The following is a 20,379-nucleotide window of genomic DNA, read 5'->3' on the forward strand; positions in this document are numbered from 1 at the left end:
GTTTTGATATTTTCAGAATAATTTACAGTGCAGAGATTGTGTATTAGACAGGCAAAGATCATTTTATCAAAATGAGAAAGATTTCTTATTTTCTCTACAGTTCATCAGTCCTTTGTAGATATGCAGTGAAATATGGTCATTCCAGATCTATCACTATGGTCTATCTGCATTTCCAGTTTTGTGACAGTTCTTATTTTAAGGCTTTTTTGACTTTCACCTTGACTTTTGCAATGTCTTTTTTGGCTTTCTGTATGGATCAAGTCCGTTCAAATGATGAGAGCTGACATTTCCTGTCTTGTCTGTTGGATTGATAATGTCATTTTCTAATCCTTCTGTTCACTCTTTGTTTTTTTCATATTTCTTGTTTAAACATCATTCCTTCAAGGTCTTTAACAGTTATCTCCTTACCTTCTTAGCTTCTGTTGGCTTTTTATTCTGTTGTCATTCTGATCTGTCAGATTGTTTTTGTCCCATTCTCTCCATAGTCTTTCTGCCTGTATCTATCAGGATTGGGATGCTCTCCTTTAGCTCTGAGCTGTAGTATCGGTCTTTCCCCGATCACATTCATCTTTGAAACCCATAATTTTTATGATTTCTCCAAGTCAGATAACTAATCTGGCCAAGATAATCATTTGAAGACAATTAACAGGGATGTGTGTGCAGTTTTTAGACTTACTTTTTTCATCATTTCTTTTTTGTTGCAGTCTTTGTGATCTGTTTGGAGCAGAGATTTTATCTCTAGAAGAGATATATATAAGATATATAAGAGATATATAGATAAGATTTAGAATATTTGGAAAACCATCAGCATAAAAATAAGAAACATAATAGCTTGGTTAGAAAAATGGTATTATGTTTTAGAACCGTGCATATATGTTTCATCTGCATCATTCAACATACCACTTGAATGATAGAACGTTTCAGGACTGACATGTTTCGAGTATGTTACTTTTTAGTAAACAGAAGAAACAGACTAATAAAAGTAGTCTGGGTCGTGTTATTCTTCCTTACAGCTTTAGGCAATGCTATGCTTTCTTCATGTATTATTGTCACATTTAGTGGTGTCTTATTCTTCAGCCTGCTCTCTCTTGACCCTGGCCATATAGAGAGCTAAAGGAAAACAGAGTCCTACATTAAGCACCAAAACTAGATACTTCAGTAAACCGGTTTATGGCATTGTTGGGCTTTTTGCTTGGCCCCCTTCTTTATGGGTATGTGGAATATTTTAGCTTCACACTTTGATTAAAAGCTCTAACCAGGCAGTATGCTACTCTAATCAATTCAAGTATTTGGCTTGGAAGTTTCCCAACATTACCCTGATTTTTTTTTTAACTTCTCATCTATTAAATATTAATAGTTGGAAACATATTTGAAAATCACAGTGTGTTTTTGAAATAGGCTTTCATGTAGTCTTGTTTTATTTTGTATAAACCTTGGGTGTGAGAGACTGCTTTTTAGAGCTGGGTGGGCTGATCTTGTAAAACAATCTGGTTATTGCTGTGCATAGTCTAGATTGTGCCCAACAGCTGGTTGAAATAAAAACTATTATAGGGCTTGCACATGTCTTGTAAGTGCTTGCAGATCTAAAAGAAAAGACATTTTCTTTGAATTGTCCTAATTAAGAGATTTTAAAAAATGGCAGATCTAGCAAACTTATTCAGAAGTAAGTTGCAGTGAAACTGCAGCACTATGAATTTGGTCATCTGAATACAAACAGGAACCAAGACATGGATCAACATTACTCTGACATACCTTTGAATTGTTTCTATTCAAATACTCAGCTAAGCAAAAAAAACCAAATGCCGTTTAAGAACATTCTTTTACTTGAGGGAAGCGGGAGTGAACGTGCAATCAAGATTTTTTTTTTTTGCAGTAGTGAGCTAAACAAAGCCTTTAATTTACCCACAGGTGTATTATCAGCCACACTGTATGAAACTCATACTCTGTTCTGACTCACAGTGAAGAGAAAGCCTTTATAAAGGTACAGCTGCCTGAACAGCTCTCTTCCTGCTGTATTGTCAACATTGCCATTGATCAAAGCAGACAAGCACAGCTTAGCTTAATCAAATTCTAGGTATCAGAAAGAGAGCTAGGAACTAAATTTGGCTTTGGTGTAATTTGGGAGTGATACTTGGGGAATTACAGGGGGTTCTGCTGAGCCAGAGCTCAGCTGTCAAATGCTGAGGCTTTTTTCATGATAGACTGACTTTTGTAAGGCATAGAGTTAGGATCTATTTGTGTCACATCTAAGCAAGTGTTCTCAAACTCAGCCTGGAGATCTGACTAGAAATTCAATCTAATTTGCTACTGTAAGTGGAAGTCTGTCCTATTAGTGATGAGGAGGAAAAAGGGAATTCCTATTTGTGAATCTGGAAGGAAGCTAGGATATGGCAGGACTGAAAGAGAGGTTACAGTCTCACCTAAGGGAGAACGAGAGATGAGTCTCATCCTGGCACAAAGTCAGAATGTTGCAGAGAGTACAGTTAGAAAATTTATTACACTATGAAATTAAGGATCGTACAAGAGTAAGGAGAAGGAAAAAAAAACTTTTTTTTTTTTTTTAAGGGTATTTGGAATAGTATTGGTGCAAGCAAGCTGGCAAAAATTATGCTAAGGAAGTAAGCTCTAGCCTTCAGAGAATTAAGTGGTAACTTTTAACACAAAGTGATTATGATGTGAAACGACTATGTAGAATTGAGTCATCACTTGATATGATGAGTCTAACTGTGTTTATGCAGGCCTCTAAGTTTTATATTACTTGATAAACATAAAATAAGTTCTGCAAAAACCTGGCAAGATATGTGAGTCTCCAGTATATCCTCTGGAATGGTACAAGACAAATGCATATAAATGACTTGCCAGTGTCTGTACAGGTAATGCAAAGCAAGTAAAAGACATGGGAACAAAATCTCCGATTTCAAGTGTTGCTCTGAGATCAGTGGAGGAGAGACATGGTAGATAAATAGTTGGAAATGAATATGCTGTTTAGTAATTCAAAGCTCTCTAAAACTCCTACATGAAATAATTTGTGCAAATATGTGAGGAACTTGAGGAAGAAAGGGAGATGCTAGTGCGTACAGTGTTTTTCAGTATAATGCTTTGTAGTGAACTGTGTACTGCTTGGCTTCTGTAGGCTTTGCAGTGTGTTAGTACTGCTCTATGGGCTGTTGTAGAACTAAGAATTTTAAGTGTTAGTAGGATGAATTCTTCTGAAAATATGAACACTTGGCACTGGCAATATATTCTCTGTGAGCTTAGTGGATGTCACTGGGCCAATCAGTTCTCTCTCTCTATTTAATAAAACTGTTTGCATAGGGTGATATAAGCAGCAGTAAATACAGTGCTTTCCATGTGCAGTGTGATGAAAATTTCCATGACTGTCCTTACTTCACAAGCCAGGATTAATAAGTTTTTTGCTGTTTAACTTCACACTTTTTAAAATACGGACAAAGTATTCATGTTCAGTGGGGAAACACAAGTTCTATGGTCATATGATACTGGTGACCAAAGAAAATATACAATTAGGACACAAAAATGGAGATTCTAATGACTAAGAATATCTTTGAAGTTTGGCTGCTATGTTTCATTGCAGAAAATGGAGACACCCTGAAACAGTTTACAGTCCTCATTTTTGGGGGGTGTGAACACATCCTTGGGAAGATGTCATTTAGAAGACCCATAATTGATATGTTGTACCTAACTCAGTTTTGCTTTGATGTAAGGCATAACACTGGAGCAAAACCAGCCAGACCTGAGACAGTCTGGGTAATATTGACTCAACTTGCATCATTGATCATAAACATGTCATAAACAGGCAACATGCCTTGGTAGTAGCTTAGAGATTTCTTAAGTTGACTTCACTATTTGTTCCCAACAAATCTGCAGTGTGATGGGTAGCATCTCTTTCTCGCAGGCTCCTTAGGGACTTAATTCTGTCACCACTTTTGTTTATCATCCCCTTGTCACCCTAGGGGAATGTAGTGAGATGACTTGAGTTGTGCTGCCCACAGGATGATGACAAGTAGCTGTATCTCTTTCAGTCAGTTCTGATGTAACTTTTTGCAATGGTGAGTGGGTGCACAAAGGCATTTGAAGCTCTGAAGAATAGCTGGCTATAATCTGCCAAAAGAAAGTCCAAGACAATGTCAAGAAGAAATTATTTCAGGGTGTTGATAAAAATCCCAGTTTCTATGGTTGTTGGACCTTGTCCTTTGGCATTAAAGGTACAGTGTTGAGATCCTGAGAAGTCAGGTCACGATCATGAAAAAAAGTGCAAGCAGTATTACAAATATCACTTTCCATAGTTGTCCAAAAAGTGCCTGTCTCTTCCTCACAGATAAGTCTCTAGTGCCAGTGGCTCACATGTTACTTACAAAGTGGCTGAGAATATTCTTCTGCTAGGTTGGGAGGCTGGTCACAAAAATGATGTGAACTAAGGATATTGCTCTTTTAAGTTAGACTAGCTGAACAGAATATGCTGTACTTTGTCTCGAGTGCACAGTGTCTTCATTTACCACAGGCTCTCTCCCAGACCATGAAAATTCAGTGAGAAATGTCCACCTTCTCCCAAAGGAATTTAAGTGCTTTGCAGGCCAATACTTTTAATTTAGGTTCCAAAAAAATGTAACTTATTCTTCTTAAGCATGTAAGAGTTGCAAAGAAATCACTGACAGCTAACAGTATGCTGGCAGCGAAAAAAATCACTTTGTGCTAGCCTAAGGCATGTAGGATAGGTACCAGGCCTTGTAAATCTGACAGAAATAGTAGATTTTATACTCTGTTGCTCATGCTGGTGTTTTTCATCAACTTGCTATGAGTAGAAATGTGGTGTTAGGAAAACTGGTAGTAATTCAGTGCTGTCAAAAGTGTGTAATGGAATTCAAACCACTAGAATACCATATGCTGGGTTTTTTTGGGTAGGGTGGAGAGACACTTGAGTGAGAAAACTAATAGTGGTTCAAAAGCCTAAAGCAAAGGTGGCAACACAAGTGGAATGGTGACAAATAGGAAGATATTCATTTAAGCAACAAGAGATTTGCTTACAACGCTGTTTACAGTAGAAAGAGGACAGATTCATCTGTCTTGCTGCACTTTTCCCCCACCCTCTGGGCCCAAGATACTCAGAGTGACTGATACTGAGTCTGTCATTTCCATTGATGCTCCAAGTCAGTGGAATATTCTGTATTTAATTACCTGTTTTGTGAAGACACGGTCAGAAGTTCAGCTAGGTTTGGATCCAGATTACCAGAACAAAATTCAGTTAATTGCTGTGAAACACAGAAATCATTCATGATTAATCCTCAAATATTTTGTTAACCACGTACAAAAACTGGATACAAAGTTGGCAGTTAAACAAAATATTGTCAGTGAAGATAGTCCCAACTGGCAACGTCAGCCCATTTCCTGAACATTATCAAGGCTGGTAATAGGACCCATTGATAATTTTACATTTTTAAGTCTGGGACCTCAACACGTGTCAGCCAGCATGAATTTGTAGTACTTATTACATTATGGTTCAATTAGTAGTCATAATTTAGCATCTGCTAACTGTGATGGCAGTGTGGATGAAAACGTTATGTGACATGGAAACTATGAGCAAGTAAGTTTTATTTACCCTCTAATCCAAAATATCATCAATCTATATTAAAATGTGATTACATTTCAAGTATAAAATACAGCTGTTACAGCAGAACCGCATTTGATTTGCAGCAATTTAGAATTTCTCTGTGGCTTACATTTAAACTCATCAATAGCCCTTCCATGACTTTTGCTTGGTAATAGTGATGATGATGAATTAGGTACAAGACTATGGATTATTTAGCTAAGATTTTTAAAGAGCACTTTTGTGCTGATGTTAACAACAGGAATGATGTTCACTTATTCAGAGACAGAGACTTAAAAAACAACAAGGTCTAATTGCTGTCTAGACTCCTGTATCAATTATAATATGTTCTTCTTTTTTTTTCTCTCTCTCTCTTCCCATGCCAAAGGACATAGCATTCTCTACATGCACTCTGAGCTGTCTTTTTGACCACTTGCATTATCTGAAATACAAAAAGGAACCTTTTGTTTTTGATGGTAAAATGTGATTTAAATATTACGAAATATAAAGCTCCATAATTTCTTCAGGCTTAATATCTTGCCTCTAAACAACAAACTCATCCCTTATTTTTCCATGAAACCCAGAAATTAAAGATGAACCTTTACTGAAATACTTTATGCATTTTAATATGATACTATATAAGAACAATTATTTTTGTGTTTCCTGCAGTCTCTTGGTCTAAAAACAGTTTTCCCTGATTAGTATGGAAATAGGTAAAATCACTGATTACTGTTTCAGATCTTGTGTCACTAGAAAAAAGTTGTCATTAGACATAAGATATTGACAGAAGATGATCAGGAATTGCCTGAGCTATGTTCATACAAACAACCCATGTTTTGGTAGGGACAAGAGCAATCTAGGAACAGATAATTTCGGTTATAATTTAAACACCTTTCTCCTGAATCCTGGAAAGCAATGACTGGAAAGCTTTAAAGCTCCAGTGAATAATCAGCTAGCTGTATTTTCAATGTAGCAGTCAACTGAAGAGGACTAAAAAGACTGGAGAAATCTATGGTGTCAGTGAGGTAGTCAAACATGGGGTATATAGTGAAATTAATCAGAAATTTCTTCCATGACCGCTTGTTAAAGCCTTTGGCTCATTGACCAGGGAAAGGAAGACAAGCAGTAGGCCACTGTTTGTGGGCAAAGATCACATCTTTTCTTATATTATCCTTTTATAAACATCTTCAGCCTGATGGCCTTGCTGGAGAACCTGTGCTAGCTTTTAAAGGCTGGAAAATGTGCCCAACATCTAGCTTTCTGAGGAGCTGAATTTATTTGAAGGGAAGCTCTCTCTAAAGTATCTGTATGAACATGTAAAGAGGAAATTTCAAATCACGTAAAGGTTGTAATTTGGCAGCCAAATACACAATGTGTTTTTTAAAGCTGAACTGGAATCAGAGCTTGTAGCAATAGACTCTTAGTCTGTTGCTTCTCTGAAATTTTCAGCCCAGGCAAATCTTTCCAAATGTGGTAATTCTGTGGTGTGGTAGTGCCTAGGGAATGGAAATGATGTCAAGAACTTGCTTCACAGCAGCAATCCTGGCACTTTTATGTTACCAGTTCCTCTTCAGCACTACCAATTTGTTTTGATGGAGGACTGAAACATTCCAGTTTTGTTGAGCTGGCCAACTCTTGTCTACATTTCACTCCAGTTATTACTATATGCCTTATTTGCTTAGTTTTGTACCTCAGAGAGGGGGAAATCAAAAGAAGAATTTTGTTCGAAAGCCTTATAAATTCACTTCCACCTGATAACTTACCTAGTATTTGTTTTAACTGGCTTTAAACCATATGCATTATTCACTACATATATTTGTGGGTAAGCTTTTGTCCCTTGGGCTCACGCAACTATTTTCCATGCTGTTGATTTGGCTGTATGTATGAGTTCTGTGGGGAGTTTGTTTAAGTTTTCATCCTGACTGTCTTTTCCTCAGAGTCTGGATTGTTGCAATACAAGTCAGATTTAGAAAGAAAAATGTACTACTGTTTAGTTCAGTAGAAATGGAATGTGTTATTTTTCTGCTTTATAGAGTAAAATAGAATTCCTTGGTTTCACTCCAAAGGCAGCTTCACTAAGAAAAGGCTAAATAATCATTTCTTGTATGCTAACATGATGATTAGGAGATCTGCATAATAGGTCAGTTTCAAGCACCTCTGCAATGCAAGTATGACAGCCTCAATGTGACTCCGGTTACGATTTCTGCTGATTTCTCATAGCAGGTTAAATCATTGTAAATTATTTCCAATGGAAAAACTTCTAAATTTTCTCTAGTCTTCTTTTAAAACATCTTTGGAAATATATTTTTTTTCCTCCTCCCTGTTTTATATTCACTGTATTCTTCAGTTGTTCCTTGCATCTCCTGCAAGGAGATGCTGTATCTCCTTTCTTGCATCTTCATCAATCTGTTCTTGTTCTACCTTCCCCCATTTCCACGAGCCCCAAGACTTCCCTGCCAATTATCCTGCTGGACTCTTCAGCGCATGCTACCACTAAAGGGATTTTATTTTTTTGTAGTAAGAAGTCTGCATTGTTGGCATAATTTCCTTTCTGTGAAGTCAGGAGACCTTTTAGCATTTTCTTCATTGTGAATGGAGATGAGCATAATGTGCTCTTGAAAATTCTACCCACGTTACTGAGATCCTTGAGGAACAGGCTGATTTGACAACTTGCCTGCCCCATGTGTTTGCTCCAATCATGCCAGGCAGGTTGGCTCTCTACGTGCTTTTATGAAAGTCCCCTCAGAGCCATATTTAAGCAGACTTAACAATTTAGTAATGATGTATCCTGTTCTTGTTCATGGATATAAGTCTTAGTGTGACTGCAGTCAAAAAAATCCCCTTTGTTTTCCACCCTCAACCCAGCCTCAACAAAAGTAGCTATGTGGCTTTGCAAAACTAGCACTTTTATTCATCTGTTCTTGATGGGGACCTTGTATCATTCTTTTCATTAAAAAAAACTATATGAAGCATTGATTATTTTTAATTATTATAACCACTATCACCTGTACAGCCCTGAAATGTTACCAGGATGACTGAACAATCTGATCTCACACATTATCATCAAAATTCTAAATTAAATTCTGAGGATTGGCAATGATATAAAGGGAAAGACCAGGCAGATGTTCTGATTTTGCAGTTGATCATTTTCTGAGTTACAAACTGAGGAAATATGGGAACTCACTAATAGGGAAAATAATGCAAGCAAATGAAATGGACACTGACGCCTATCAAAAATACCACTGCTGTTAAGGCCATTGCCAGGACTGATTTACCATGGAACACCTAGAGTACAAAATGAGATGCATTGATCTATATGCGTTTCAAATGAATTTGTCTCAGCAGTGTGGTAACAATGTATATTAAATGAACTCAGAAAGGGGATGGAGAGTTTAAAGTCTCCACAAGAAACTTTCCACCTTCTCTCCAGTAAGAATCAGAATAAGAACAGATGATAGATCGTAATCAAGTCTCTTGAGAGCTCCATTGTCCATGTATGATTTTTTTTCCTGTTTGTCATTATGTTTGTTGAAAAACTTAGATGGGAAATACACACTCAAGTAATTGCATAACCTGCTACTCCAGCAAAGGTGAGAGTTGCAATCTTAGCAGAGGGATACAGGTAGAATTTAAGAAACAGGAAAGCTAAAAGGCTAAGAAAGAAGAGCTGGTGATAAAATGTAGAAAGAAAACAGACGCAGTGTAGGGAAGAAGGCAAAGAATGGGGAAGGAGAAGTGAGTTAAAAGAAGAGACTTAAGAAGTGCATAAGAAGATAGAGTGTTTTGGTTTTGGGCGATGATCTGTGATTCAGACTGAGATATTTTGGATAGATGAATAGGTCAAAGTCATGCACAGTCTCTATAAATTGCACAGATGCAAGGGAATCATGGATCATGACTCCAAATCGGAGAAGGTGGTGGGCTATTAGCCCATCAGAATTCAACAGAAGAATGCTACTGCTGTTACTAAAGCTCCCCGGTAATACACTGATGACTGAATTTTGTTTTCAGTTTTGTGAATTATGAAAAACCCTCTGGGCAACAATGCTGTTAAAGAGAATGTGAGCTGAAAATAATATTCCGATGTTACATGCTGACCTATTAAAATAGAAAAATGTTCGTGTGTTGTAGAACTGTTTCTGTCAGTGGTGAACATCCAAAGTTTATGATTCAAGAGAAGTTCCTTCTATTTTTTTCCCCTCTCTGTGGAAAAAAAAATCCATCTCTTTTCCAGAGAGTATTTGCTGACTGGCTGATTTGTCTCAAGCCAGATGATTGACATTTCTTGTAATGTGTATCCTCAGTAGGGAAATTGCAGATGTTATGCTTGTTTGTTAATGTCTGATTCTTGTTTAAAGCTTACTAAGCTATTTACTTCCAGAATAACTCAGTGGTGTCTGTGAGTTCCACACATTAGTCTGAACAGAAAAGTATGTCTTTTGCATGCTTTACATTTTTTGACTTTCAATTTAGTTAAGTCTTCCTAATGGAAAAAAGAGTCTACCTGGGTTCCTTTTTCATTGTTCATTAGACATAACATCTTGTTTGTCCTCATGTTGCCTTCTGCCAAAATACCGTATTTTGAGGATTCTACAGACTCCAAGGGTAATTTTTTAGGTCTGTGAGCAGTGCTGTGCATAGTGCCACAGACACAGGGGGCCTTGGCTCCTAGCTGGGTTTACTGGTCACTACTGCAACTCATGAAAATGGTATTTCCAAATTGTACAGAAATCGCACAGGAAAGATGATCCCTCCCACCACCTTTCCCCTCCCTGTCCCCCCCCACTGAAGTGCTAGGATAGACTATATGTGCATGCTAAAGCCCCATTTTGACTTTGCCTAGGGGCAGTGGCACCCTTCCCAATGAGCATGGAAGATGGTTAGGCATCTGAAGGGGGAGGTGTCCATATTGCAAAGTTTTGTGGATTTTTTTTCTTTTTTCCCCCCCGGACTATATGGGCACATTGAGAAAAGTCTCAGTTTCTCTGAGAGAGCTCCAAAAACAGACACTATGAAGTGACAGAGGCCTACTTTAAGTCCTTCTGACTGAGACCGTTTGCAGTTGCAGTACAGAATCTAGCCCTTCACCCTTAAAAGCTTTAGTTTTTTCTTATGTTGGAGTCCTTGGATTAGGGAAAACTACTTCTAAGAGTCAGTTGTAATATCTAGGGCTCTGGGTATACTATGACTTTGGGATTGCAGTTCCTACTGTAGAACTAGGCTTTGAAATCTAAGAGCTACTATTTCTTTGTCTGCTGTTTTAACAGGTTCAAATTTACTTTTCCTATTAGCCCCAAACCACTTTCATGTGTCCCAAGCAAGGAGAGCTTCATGTACTCACCTCTTACCTGTCCAGATTCTCCATCTCTCTGCTTTTGGCAGCCTCTGAAATGAACTTCCATACATTATTAATACCTAAATCTGCAGCGTATTGAAAGCTAAAATAGTGGAGACATTGCAGAAATAAATTGAACTTAACATACAAATAAGACATCAACTGTTGTGCTGACTACATTATTTCATGTTGTTTGTAACTTAATAAAAAGCTCTGTGATTCATTCAAATGAAACTGGCACAAAATTTCAGTCTGAGAAGCAGGAGCCCTGCAGTGTAGCTAAAATTCCCCTCATCTTCCCCCGATAAGGTAGATATTGATTTACATCCCTCTTGAAGGATCCCAGTTCTATTGACCACTATGGAGTAAACAGGGAGCTAAGTGATAGGGGAGAACATACAGAAGGAGAAACAGCTGTACTGTTCTGGATCACATGTATCTGCTTCTCTTGGGTTTGCTGTGTAGGAACCCAATTTATGCGGTAGTGGGGTAGTCAGGGTCATTAGCCCTGCATACTATGAAAGGTGCGTACTTGGGTCTGTGAAAGGTATCCGTCTCCAGCTGCTAGTTTGGGGTCTTTTTTTTGTTGTTTTCTGTCAAAGAGTAGGAGGAATGATACATTTAATCTTCTTTCAGAAAGTTCAGTGGATTAACTAAACATTTTATAGGAAATGTTTCTAACAAACTGAAACAACTTTTAATGAGTTTAATAGTCTGTTTTCTCTTCCCAGCAGGAAGAAAAATACTATTCTTTGCCAATTTGAAACAGTTTTGTTAAACTCAGAACAATGTCACCTCAATTTCAAAACAAATATGCTATTCCAAAACAGAAAGTCAAAATGTTTTTATTTTGAAAATATTGAAAATATTTCTTCTAGAAAATGTCAAAATAAAATGTCACAATATTTAACCTCCATGATTTCCAAATTGGTGAATAATTTTGGTCTCCCCACAAGTGTAATTTCCTGCAGACGTACTGTTCATTGGTTTCTTCATAGTTTTAAGAACACTTCTAAAGTCACTGCTGATAGTGGCTCCATATACAAAAAATCTGCTACCATTTTCAATAGTCTGTAAGACTATCCTGTTCTCACAGATGACGTTTGTAATAAATCCCTTCAAAATTGTTTCTTTTGGAATAAAAGCAATGCAATATAATAACTATATAAACTCAAGTGCTTCAGAGTATGGGATTTTGCAAAGCTTTTCCTCAGCAGCACTGGATACCACACAATCACATCAAAACCATCATCTCTGTGTATTGCATTCCCATAGGATACTGACTCAGCTTCAAAATCTACTCAAGGCCAGCTTTCTCTTTATCTTCAAGGAACTTGGTCAACTTTGACCAGAATAGCTAGCTACAAGATACCCTAAATCTCTGGAGTGAAAACTGTGGCCAGTGATTAGGCCCAAGCATCAAAAAGTTTTCTGTAACAGCATGAAGTTGTTCTGTGCAAAAAACACAACTTTTGTCTGAGCTTGGCCTTAGCAGTAGAGTGTAAGGCATGGGACTTCTTCGTTGGCTTGTCTTGTCAATAGTTGTAAGAATATTTATGAGGAGGATGCAAGGTGAATGCCCCCAGAACAACTCCATAATAAACAGCTACAAACATGTGTTACTGGGAAAGCGCCATGGTATATACAATTCTCTACCAGAAGAAGAGGAAAGACTCTGTTGGAAGATGCTCCTGTCCACAATCATCCTGTTAGAGGCTCTTCCCAGGGTACTTGAGGAAGGAGGTCTGTCACCCTGGGCTCTCTGTGGAGATCAGCATCACCTCCAAAGGTGATCCATACTTTAGGTGTGTCTCAGTTCTGGATTGCCTCAGGCTTCCAGGACACATGGTTGTGCCTCCCCTGTGGGTTTCCCATTTCAGTCCTTGTGTTTCTTACAGGGGCTGTATGGTTCAGGGAGGGGCAGCAATGTTCTTATTTTGTGTGGTGTTATTCAAAAAGGCAGCAAAGAGTCTGAAGCCAGATTCAGGGTTCTGTAAACAGTCCTGCACACCTTCGAAATTAAATTTCATGAGGGGATGGTGGTGGTGTTTCATTCTCCTGAATTTCGTTGGACTCCCTTCTGTTCCTTTCTCAGGAGGTTTGTGTGTGCACGTGCATGTGCGCATGTGTCTCTGTCTATCCATACATCAATCTGTCCTTTGACTTGCTCATTATTTTCCCATTATTTTCACAGACTCCTTTGCCTTTCACAAAATTTCCTTGGATTACTGTATTTTCCTTGTGTAGGATTCCTCTGTTCGAACCTCTTTTTCCCTCCCTAGCTTCACTCCTCTTCACAAAATCCATCTTACTAAACCTGTTCTACCCTTCACATTGATTTGCAGTTCAGGTCTGAGATGATTACAGCCACTGCAATACAGAAGCCTGGGAGACTGATAGCCAAAGCTAGTGTTTCTGTTGGTGGAAGCTCTGCTGTGATATGCTAGTAGTGTTTAAGTGAAGTCAGACCCTATCTGATATGAAATTGAGTATAGACAACATTCTGTCCTGGAGATCCTTGTACTATCAAACCAGGCATGCATAGTCTGCTGCCCTTTGAAGCCTAAATGTGCCATTAACTGAATTTCAGATCCTAGTTCCTTTAACTGAAAATTGATTCCATTTCTACTCATTTCTAAATGGCTTGTATAGCATTTAAATGATCTACAAGGTGGTTGTTAAAATTAAATAGAACAAGATATAAATGAGAATAAAAGATTATAGTATAAGATGAAGCATGGGATAATATATTTTGTAGCTTAGCAAAGAATGAGTAAGAATTATAGCTAGAATACCTCTAGCTTGGCTTTCATCCTAATAATTAAAGATGACTGGAAAACACAGAAGGGAAGAAGATTCTGAAATAAGAACAGAATTGACACTTTTCAGTAGCAAAAGCCAGAAAATCAACTTGACTACAAAAAAGACAGGGGCTATATTTGTAAGCCTTGTACGGAATTAGGTGACTTCTTGCTAAGAACAGATATCTTCATTAGTTTATACATTCACGGGTAAGAAGGTATTTATAGTACACTGTAATCATGGAATACAGTGATACAGTTTTATATCAGTGATAAAATGTTAAGAAGAAACTGAAAAGAGTATTCCTTAGGCTCTGAATCTGCATTCATGTCTGAGTCCCTGTCTACAGGTTGATCAAGACTTTGCTATATCATTTCTGATTTGGGGTGAAGGAGGCAATATTTCTTTGTAACAAAGTTGGCCGCTTGTTTTTTTTTATTTTCACGAGAAAATGGTCTAAACTTTTTCTCTCTTGTATTGCCCTTATATAGACTCACATTTCATACTGCTGTCATTTGCTAGCTCCTTGTCTTATTTCATTCTCATTGTTCTTTAGTCACTGCATACTATGCTTAAAAACCTTATTTATTTATTTGTTTTTATCTCGTACTGTAAGAAATATATTTATTTGGGGCCAAGATCCTGGAATTCGCAGAGTTTCCGACCGTCTAGGGGCCAAAAAACTGATGATGGGAGAAGAAAGGAAAACCAAAACAAATTAGCAAGCAGGTAACTTTTTGCCAGTAGCACACTCCAGCCAAACCTTCAGAAGTGAGAAAGTGGCCACTTAGCAGATTTTTCTTTCATATCTCAAACCATACACTTCATATTATCTACATTTTCATGCCCCTTCACAAAATAAGCTGTATGCTCGAAAAGATATATGTGTACAATTCCCATACTTTATTAATTATTCCTACAGTAGAAAACGAGGTCATTACTGGTACATTAACAGAGATAAGTTTTATGATGTGAAATAGTTTTATCCTGGATTATTTTAAATTTAATTGTGAAATGGGATAGTTTTGTTCCCCCCAAAGGTAAGAAACAACCTCTGGAAGATAAAGTTATATCTGACAGCCCCTCCCCCCCCCCCCCCCCCCCAAAAAAAAAAAAAAAAAAAAAGAAAAGAAAACAGAAAAAAGAAAGAAGTTGAAATTGAGGCTACTAAGGAAAGCAAACCCCTGGTGCCTCCAGCAAGTTTCTTGCTGGGTGCTGGGGAGCACTGGTGCCCAGTCACTGTTGAAGAGTGGAACTGGTTCTGGACTCCACTAGGGATGAAAACATTGGAGGCTACATTGTCCTTGCAAAAGCTCAAGAGAGGATGTCTGTAAAGCTTGGCAAACCTCCTGGGCCTTGGGCAACTGCTTTGATATCTCTGGACTCCGTTTGTTTGTGAGCTCTGTTAAGAGGTATCGGTTGTTTTAAGCCACTCATGTTCAAAGGGATGGCACTTCTCAAGGTTACGAGCCTGCAGATATAGAACCTGTCATTGATGCGGAATATTAAATTTCCTCCATTTTTTTTACCTGAAAGATATTACTTATCTTATACTTGCTTTTAAAATTTAGTATTTGAAGTTTCTCAAAGGGACTGAATGTTAGAAGTAACCTTGGGGCTATTCCAGAGAGACAACAGGACCTAGATTTATGATTTAGGTTTTATCTACATCAGAGTTAAGGACTATTTTCACATTTGTGGTAAATATAAAAGTGATTTGGCTTTATACTGACAATAACCTGTGGTTTGAATATACACTGCAAATTTTTAAACAGAACAGCATCATAAATTTTCAATTTAAAATGACTAATTTCCCGAGTCTATTATTTGTATTAGAAATCTAAACGAGGTAGTTCTCATTTACACCAACACACAGACTGTGCATACTAGATGCAATTAATATAGCTAGATGAAAGGCATATATACTTTGATAAAAAGGCAGATGTGAATCAGTGTTTTTTCCTGCCATAAAGGGATGTAATTAAGTAATCTTCTGCTCTGACCTATAGCAGAAACTGAACTTTGGCTGCAATAAACATGTAAATAGCAGCCCTGTATTACGAGACACGAAGGGTGGTATTTACAACAAAGGCAGCATATCATCAGTGTCACCGTCTCTCCACAGTTAGCAGCACTTGCTTCCGGTTGGCCCCCCAGTGTTACAATTTCACCAATCAAAATCTGGAGCACACCGAACATTTTGCTTCTACTTTTCTTCTTTGGGGTAGAAAGACTTTCACAGGCTCTGATAATAGTATGTTTCAGACTTGTACAAAATCTTTCAATGCCATTTTAAATATCAGTGGTTCCTGTGTGGCCGGCCAACGCAAAATCTGTCCAGGATGCCCATCCCTAAGGGGAGGTTTCCTCATCCCAGCGCTGAGTTTCTCTACATGGCACACTGCACAGTCCCTTTTCGCTGCACCGCCAGAGTAAGAAGATAGGTTTGATTGGCAGATATTGCTGGCTCACAAATACTTCAGAATAATTCTGCTCTCCTCCTTTCTGAGCAAGAAAGCCATCACTAGTTCCTTCTTTCTAGTGCACTGGTGTCAGGATTTTAGTTGTGCAGGACTGCTCAGCATCCGCAAGTATGGTTAGAATTTTTTTCTAAAGAGCTTATTTCTCCATATGTTTAGCTCTTTTGAAAGTCTTCTGTAAGAGCTGCAGTGGGAGCTGCTGTTTTCTGAGCAAGAAGCTTAATAGCTATCAAAAAAGTCTAGAAGTAACCTGGGTACCTGGAAAGGTAGCAGTAGGGAGACTATCCTGAAAGAAGCTGCAAATGGTAACAGCTACTACTATTGCATTTTTCAGGACTTCTGATTTGCTGTTCTTTCTTTCTCCCTTCTTCCTCCCCTTTGGTTTGTCTCCCTCCAGACTGCTCCTTTCTCCACTGGAATTCAATGAAAGCAGGAAAACTTTCTTGATTATCAGTCGACACTCTACATAATTGCATCAAACCTTGTTCTTCAACATGTTACTGTGATATTTGATACAAGAGTCTTTCTGTCTGCTAATTTCATGCAGCTATGAGGCTTTTTTTTTTTTTTTTTTTTGGTAGTGTGATGAAGTTAAATTGAAAATAGTCAAACATCACTTCCCCATTGTGTATGTGTTAATTTATAAGGTGAATTAACACCTATTCTCAACTTTTTTTCCTAAAAACCAACAAGAGTAGCAGAGTTAAGAACAGAGCATATACTAATTAACATGTTCTAATAATGGAGCAAGCCTGTCAGAGTCTCAAACATAGAGGTTTAGATAACTATCAGTTTCTTCTACAATTGTGATTATTCCACATCATTCATTCCCCCATTTTTTTTTTTTCATCAGACCATCATGTAGAAGCAGATCTGGGTGCAAGGCCAGCTAGATGCATCTGATACACATTCATGTGGTGAAGGAGGGATTGCAGCACTCTGTTGTGGGTACAGAGGCAAAGCTGCTATCCCAGAAAGTTACTTGGTGTCTGTGGGTTTAGTGCAGTATATGGACACGGTGAGGACTATTTACCATACTTTGCGGTCTGCAGTTCAGGAGCAACTGCTGGCCGTGATCAGGTCTGTCTAAATGCACTTTTCCTTCATAAAGTGGAAGCTTAATGCCTTGCAGTCTGGCAAATATTGTTTCATTTGCGGTAGAGTAGAGCTCTTATGTAATACAAAATGTGCAAATGAATGATTTTTTTTAACCTTTTAACACATCAAAATATATGTATCTTAGAGACTAGTCTTTATATGTGCTTTTACACACTATGGCTTCTATTTGCTTAAAAGGTTAAAACCGTAACATACATGGGTAGAGTTTTCTATTATTGCAGATAAAACAGAATCATGAGACAAACTGAATCCTGAATTTTGTTTTTGTGATAAGTTGCTGCTGCATTACAAGTAAACGCTTTCTGAATGACTGCTTGACATTTCTAGCACATCTGACTTACAGAATATTTAGCGTCATTAAAAATTGTCATGAAAAATCATGAAGTAAGGGTAATTGAGGGAATAAAAACTAGTAGTGGAGTTCATCCTTATCCCCATCAGCAAAAACACCTGTTTTTTGTTTTCTCAGCACCTTTTGAAACAATAATATTCTATGACTCCAGCTATATCAAGATATGGGTTATATTACAGGCCTATTTTTCCTGACAGGTTTTAGGATTGTATTGCTACTTCATTTTGATGAATTTTTGAGTGCAGGGTGGGGACTGAATGTGGTTTTAAGCTCAGAGTAGGGAGATGGTTATCTTTAGCTAAAGCTTGGTAGGAAGAAATTGCAGTGTTATTCATCATTATTTCCACTCTGTGGCCCTGAGCAAATCACTTTTGTAAATGCCTTGTCTTTCTGTAGTCTGTGAAGTGGGAATAGTAATGCTTTTTGTCTTTCTCTTTCTGCAGGAATGTTGTGAGAATTAATGTGTTAAGACTTTGCTGTTGTTTAGATTAAAAGGTCTCTGTATATTCAGGTGTTATCTATGAATACTGATTGCTTCTGTATATTTCTCACAGCTGTCCTGAAGTAAAATCATGCTGGAAGTCAAATGATAGTTCAGTTATATAAGGAAGATCACACGGGATTAATGTGTGCTATGTAATCTGAATATATTTTTTGGTTTTGAATACAATTTGGGAGCAGCGAAGTTGATATTCATGTAGCATACTGGAGGGACAACAACGATTCGTGGACAGAAAACAGATGCAGTGTAACACTTAACAATATAATGCTCCAGATAAGAAGACAACCATCTTTGGCCTCCTGTGTCATGATACTGAACAACATCAACTGCATGTATGGTTCAATTATATTCCCTTTCCCTCCTGCTCCACCCCAGGAGCTAGATTTAGATCAATAAATCTTCAATACTAGGCGGTCATTGTCGTGGTAATCTACTCAATAAGTTCAGAGTTCCAGCAGTTAGACTGGAGTACTGATAAAAGACTTCACATCTCATTACCAGTACCGTAAACTATGCAGTTCTTGCAGATGTTGCTTTTTTTCAGAAAGAAATTTTTTGGAAGTACTCAGATTACTTCGTCTCATAAATCTACATTTGAAATTTTTTCAGTCTTTAAATGCTTTTAATGAAAAAAATCACTTATCAAAGGAGGAGAGAGGACAAAGTATAGCTATAAAACTTGTTTTGAGCTAAAGTAAGTATTTGGTACTAGCAAGAAATGTACAGTCACTAATAGGAAATATTCAGTGTAAAATGATTGTGTAAAAGGCTATAATTTCAGATAATAGTGAGAAAGGCAGGAATAGATAAATAGCCATTTGGGATCCATTCGATATAAAAAAAAAAATAGGAAAGCAGTTTTGCATCCTGAAGAAGCTTAAGAATCTGGAACAAGTTTCATTAGCTTGCATAATAGCATTTATAAAATTGCTGAAGTTCTTATTTCACATCTCTGCTGAAACACTTAAACTTAACATATAGTTCCCTTTCACAGAAAAAAGAGATTAGAAAAACTTCTGAGTATGTTTTTGATAGCATATAGTACATAATGTATATTTCTCTACTTTCTATATACAAACAGTTCATGGCAAGATGATAATCTTCCAATTACTGTAATTCTGAAATTACTTAAGAAAGGGGCAGACTACAGTATTCTCTTTACTGATAGACCTTCACAGACTTTGGCACTGGATTCAGTAAAATTAGATGAAGCACAAGGTACCACTATGCACAAATTAGGATATGGGAATCCAGCTTTAAACCAGTTCTGTGAATAATATTTCAACTATAAGTGACATGTTGCAGGAATTTATTATTTTGAACCATCCTGTTTACTTTTCATTGGATTCTTCAGTCTCATGATAGCCTTCTGACCATTATAAATGTCATAACCAGTTTGCAATGAAAATGCTCACATTTTTGTGAGCAAGCTTCAGTTGTGAGGAGGTGTCCTCCTCATAAGCAATTCTACCAGCTAGTGATGTTACCACCACTCAGCTATTTCACTCTCCCTCAGTTGGAGGTTACCACCACCACTATCCATGGTGATATAAAGGATACTTTCTATGCTTCGTACAAGCTCAGGTAGGGTAAAATTGTGGACAAAGAGCTACTTCTGAATCTGTATATAATGACTGCAAAATCAACTGCCCCTTTGCCTCGGGTATTGTCTCCACAGATCTGCTGGTGCAACTGCTCATTTGAGAACTACCTGCTTTGTTTCAGTGAAAAAAAAATAGCCTGGCCGAGTTCCAGCAGTATGTCTGTGACTAGCAGTAGCTTGATTTAGCTCATGTGAATCAAGAAGGACTTGCAAATAGCAATTTTTCTGTGAGAAAGTGGCAAGCCAGAGGTGGCAAGGGGTAGGTAGTAATCTCCTCTACCAGCATAGGTATTTGCAGTGCCCATTCCTCTGCACTGCTAAGTCAAGGCGGCTGCTTTACTTTGCTGATTTTGCTTGCAGCAGATCAGTGCACGTTGAAATGAACCCTGCTGCTGAAAGAGCTGGGTAGGGCTGGTTGCCTTCTACCTGATGTACAGTCACACTTTCTACTGACAAAGCTAGATTCAGAAGAGATGAATATCTGCATACTGAGTTATTGAACTTTTGGTTATAAAAACAAATGTGAAAGGGAATGAATTCAGCTGGAGTCCCTTCTGTTTCTTAACAAAGAAAAGACACTGTGG

At 37.8% G+C, this 20,379-nt stretch overlaps 1 protein-coding gene across 3 annotated transcripts in view; it reads left to right on the forward strand.

Moving 5' to 3' along the window:
• GRM1 (glutamate metabotropic receptor 1) overlaps positions 1-20,379 on the forward strand; it is a 188,197-nt gene that overhangs the window by 37,450 nt on the left and 130,368 nt on the right. The window lies entirely within an intron of this gene.

The sequence above is a fragment of the Rhea pennata genome, chromosome 3 (genome assembly GCF_028389875.1).
Source record: "Rhea pennata isolate bPtePen1 chromosome 3, bPtePen1.pri, whole genome shotgun sequence".
In the NCBI taxonomy this organism is placed as follows: domain Eukaryota; kingdom Metazoa; phylum Chordata; class Aves; order Rheiformes; family Rheidae; genus Rhea; species Rhea pennata.